The 5,045-nt window shown below is 43.4% G+C and overlaps 1 protein-coding gene across 1 annotated transcript in view; it reads right to left on the reverse strand.

Moving 5' to 3' along the window:
• Positions 1 to 4,690, reverse strand: part of MOB1B (MOB kinase activator 1B) — a 93,978-nt gene extending 89,288 nt beyond the window's left edge. Inside the window, exon 1 of the mRNA XM_010839092.1 lies at positions 4,605 to 4,690. The gene's annotated coding sequence lies outside the window, so the exon portion shown is untranslated. The remainder of the gene's footprint in view (positions 1 to 4,604) is intronic.
• Between the last annotated feature and the right edge of the window lie 355 nt (positions 4,691 to 5,045).

A 5,045-nucleotide genomic window follows, 5' to 3' on the forward strand; every position in this document is an offset into this window, starting at 1 on the left:
TTTCTGAATGTTGAGTTTTAAGCCAACTTTTTCACTCTCCACTTTCACTTTCATCAAGAGGCTTTTTAGTTCCTCTTCACTTTCTGCCATAAGGGTGGTGTCATCTGCATATCTGAGGTTATTGATATTTCTCCCAGCAATCTTGATTCCAGCTTGTGCTTCTTCCAGTCCAGCATTTCAGTAAATCAATTCTTTGTGATAACTGTGTAGACATTATATTTTAACTCTACTGTGCTGTATGTCCTGACTTTTAAAAAATTAATTATTTTAATTGGAGGATAATTACCGTATAATATTGTGATGGTTTTTGCCATACATCAACATGAATCAGCCACAGTTATACATGTGTCCTGAAACCCCTCCCACCTCCCTCCTCACCCTATTCCTCAGTTGTCTCAGAGCACAAATGTCCTGACTCTTTACTGAACTACATCCTAATTCTTTTCCTCTCTAGAGCCTGACTCTGGTCCTCACTACATCCTGACTCTTCACCTCTCTATGGCCTGACCCTTTACCTCACTACATCCTGTCTCTTTTCCTCTCTATGGCCTGACTCTGGTCCTCACTACATCCTGATTCTGGCTTCCAGCTTGTTAATTTAAGAATATTTGCCATGGGAAAAAATGGACTACTAACATAAAATAATCCTTTTTTAAAAAAATTAATATTTCTTGACTGTATATTTCATTTAAACAATGAATCAGCTATTCTCTTTCCCAGATACTTAAATTTTAACAGACTAATTTTAATAAGTGAAGAAGCTGCAGTATTTGGAGGTTTATTGGTTGGTCATGTGTCAATCATTATTATTACTTTTACTCTGTCACAGAATGATTATCCAAATGCAATCTATGGAAAAGATAAAAATCAGTTACCATGGTCTTATTGGTGATGGACAGGGAAGCCTGGCATGCTGCAGTCCACGGGGTCACAAAGAGTTGGACACAACCGAGCAACCAAACTGAACTGATGGTGTTATTAATGTGAATATAAACCAAAGGACAAAGCTAACCTAAGAAACATATCATTGCATCAAAAACAAATCTTTGAACTTGTGGATCTAGTGGATCAATTTTTCCTGTCAGATAAAAGAATGAAGCAGTGATAGTGGTGATAAAATGCACCTTTGTCTTTCCTTGGAAGTAACTGGTAGCTTCAATTCCTGAAGTTCTTTTGTATCTACTCAATGTAATAAACTTCCTTTAATCTTGGATGATGAATAGCACCTTAATCACAGGTTACACAAATGGGCACTGTTTCTTTATGGTACTTGACTTCAGTTCCTTTTCCTTTTGCCACCCTAGGCTTATTGACATCCATGGTTCATGATTTTTTGTTTCTTTCAAATGCAAAGGCAGCTGTGGGGTGGGATCCTTTGAGATTAACTCAACTTCATTGCATATCAGAAGAAAGGTATGTTCACCTTTTGCAACTGAAGGGCACAGACAATAAAATGAGTCCCTTCATTTATTTGTTAGTAATCAGAACAATTGTCCCCTTCCAGCTCCTTTCCCAGCTCCTAATAATGTGCTCTTTAGAGCCAAGAGGGCTTCTTTTGAAGACATTCCTACTGATGGGAGGCGGTTGTTTTTCTCATTCTTTTTCCTTACTTTCCCCCAAATCCAGAGTGTATCTTTCTACCAATTTAGACTAGTTCTACCTCTGAAATTCTTGTCAGAGAAGCAGGCTGACACCCTGTCAGTGCTGTGCTGTGCCGTGCTTAGTCACTCAGTTGTGTCTGACTCTTTGCAACCCCATGGACTATAGCCCACCAGGCTCCTTTGTCCCTGGGATTCTCCAGGCAAGAATAATGGAGTGGGTGACCGTTCCCTTCTCCGGGGGATCTTCCTGATCCAGGGATAGAACCTGGGTTTCCTGCATTGCAGGCAGATTCTTTACCATCTGAGCCACCAGGGAAGCCCATTTAGTACTGTCAAAGTGAAAAGTGAAAGTGAAAGTCGCTCAGTCGTGTCTGACTCTTTATAACCCCATGGACTACATAGTCCATGGAATTCTCCAGGTCAGAATACTGGAGTGGGTAGCCTTTCCCTTCTCCAAGGGATATTCCCAACCCAGGGATTGAACCTAGGTCTCCCGCACTGCAGACAGATTCTTTACCAGCTGAGCCACAAGGGAAGCCCATTTAGTACTTAGTAAGTGCTAAATAACCATACTAGAAGAATACGTTTATATGGTTTATGATTAAATTATCATAGACAAGGTGCTGGAGCTCTCTCCTATTTAATCTCTGTATCTGAGCTTGGATGCCTCTCCTCTTTCACCTTTCTAGGACCCCACACACCAATTATGCCTACTTTCTTCCAGTTACACAACTAAATTTTTATCACCAGACTCCTTTCCCAATATTTCAATATTACTCTCACTCAACTTAATCCAAACAAAGCAAAACATAGCCCACTTTTGACCTATATTTCCTTTACTGCCTTGAGCTTCTCTAGTGGTTCAAACAATAAAGAATCTGCCTGCCAATGCAGGGGACACAGGTTCGATCCCTGAACTGGGAAGATCCCACATGCTACAGAGTAACTAAGCCTATGCACCACAACTATCGAGCCTGTGCTCTGGAGCCTGGGAGCCACAACTACTGAGGCCACGTGCCACAACTACTGAAGCCTGCGTGCCCTAGAGCCCGGGCTAAGCAACAAGAGAAGCCATGGCAATGAGAAGCCAGCACACTGCAACTAGAGAGTGCCCTTGCTTGCTGTGAGATAAAGCCATGAAGCAACGAAGACTCAGCACAGCCAAAAATAAATAAAAAGATGAAGGCAAGACTAAATATGAGCAGAATTCCTAACATGTCCACATATTGTGATTTGTAGTAGTGATAATCTGTCAAGAAGAGCTAACCCATTTTCCTTCTTGAATGGGAGATCTAAGAAAAAACAATCTCTAGGATTCCTAAATGTTGTAGAAGACGTTCTCTTCTCTTTGATACTCCAGGTCCATAGAGCCAAGCCAGTCAGACATTTTTCTGTTTACTTTTGTTTTTGGTGAGGAAAGGTTTTCCAGGAAATACTGAACTTCCCTCTAAAAGTAGGCCAGAGTAAACAACTCAAACTTTAAATGCAATAATCTTGAAACTTTACAGCTACTATTAAAAACAAGACAACAGGGCCAAAATGGAGTCAGTTATGCTAAGCCTCACATTTTCTGCTTTCCCAGAAACAGAATCTTCAATGAGTCAGTCAGGAATTACCTTTTCCCCACTAGGGATATAATCTTCCTGATAGACCCCAACCAACCCCTGATAGACCTCAACCCCCTACAGGAAAGAGACCTTGGCACAACCAATCCACTTTTTGCTAGCATAATTTCTTTGTCCTGCCCTCTTCTGCCTAGAAAAGTCTTTCATTTTGTACAGCTCCTGTACAAAAGGGAGCTCCTTTTTACCTGCTAGATGGGATGCTGCCCAATTCATGAATTGTTAAAACCAGGAAGATCTTTAAATTATACTCTGTTGAATTTTGTTTTTTAATGCAACTAATCTGAATGTCATTTTTTCCTAAGTCATCAGTTTAAGATGAATAATGAAAGTGTGATTGACATGATCTTTGGAGTTTGCTTTAAAATATTCCAATTAAGGATGAAAAAAAAGGTTGGGAGTGGTGGTGAAGGCAGATGCAACAAGAATGAAAAATGTTGATAATTTCTGAAAGTCTAGAAATTTATCACCCTTTAGAGATTTTCCACAACAAAGTTTTAAAATTTTAGTTTTTTTCTATTTTTCACTCTCTGATTTTTTTTTCCCCCCCTACTAAAACTTGAGATGCTTGCCTATGGACAGAGGAGCCCGGTGGGCTACAGTCCATGCCATGTCAAGAGTCGGACAGGCCTTAGCAACTAAACATCATGGATTTGTCAGTTTCTGTTATGTGAGTACTGTAAGAGGCTAAATAATTAAAAGCATTATTTGTGATTAAAAAAAAACAACACACAAAACCTGAGGGGGTTCTGGCCACAGGAAGAAAACAGCACAAGCAGTGCTTCGCAAACCTCTGCTTGTCTATTCGTGAATACACTGAATGCTCAGGGGACCCTCTGATCTGTTACACACGTTTCACTTGAAAGCAGAGCGTTCCTATGAAACCTGTTGGAAGCCAAAATGGCATAAAGGGAGCAAACAATTACCCCAGCACACATCTTGCTAACGCGATAAAGCACAGACGCTCAAAGACGCAGTTCAAAGCTATGGCAGGGAGATGTTGAGTAGTTTCCCAAGAGAAAGCGTGGTGATGCCACCTCAGCCTGTATCAAGGCTGCTGCAAAACGCTGTTATTTTCAATTTTCGTCTTTTCACATAAAAAAAAAATCACAGCTATCTACTAACAAAAATAGGTACTAATGTGGGTCTTCCATAAAAGCTAAGTGACCTGGAGTGAATTTTCCAACACCGGAAGAATATCTATATACGTTATTAGCATATAACTATCTACAGATTTCATTTTACAACTAATAAAGTTGGCTTTCCGCACATAACCCAAGCTGGGCCGGGGGTGGGGGGAGCGTTATTAAATCTCCGCCGGCATCTCAATTATAACCAGAGTATCACAATTTCCTCCAGAAGCGGCGCTTTGGCACTTCACCTCACAAGGCGGGAGAAACCGCCCGGCGTCGGACGTCTCCAGCGGGCAATCCTCTCAGAACCGGAAGTCCTCTTCTCGCCTCAGTTTCCACAAAGTGAAAGAACCGCCGGCGGGTCTTACCGGTTCCCGACCCCTCCCTACCCGCGGGCAGCCACGCCCCGAGGGCGGAGACCGGGCGGAGCCGCGAGCTCTCCTCCGCCTCCTCCCGACTCGCCGCTGCCCCCGGTGCCGGCGGCGCATGTGCCTGGCCACCCTCCCCGGCCCTGGATTCCACTTCCTCTCCGCTGGCGCTGCCGCCGCAGCCGCCTTCAGGCCCCGCGCCGCCTCCGGAGTCCATGGCCGGGACGCGCTGGGTGCTCGGGGCGCTGCTCCGAGGCTGCGGCTGCAACTGCAGCAGCTGCCGGCGCACCGGCGCCGCCTGCCTGCCCTTCTACTCGACCG

Source organism: Bison bison, unplaced genomic scaffold, assembly GCF_000754665.1.
Source record: "Bison bison bison isolate TAMUID 2011002044 unplaced genomic scaffold, Bison_UMD1.0 scf7180017864110, whole genome shotgun sequence".
NCBI lineage: Eukaryota > Metazoa > Chordata > Mammalia > Artiodactyla > Bovidae > Bison > Bison bison.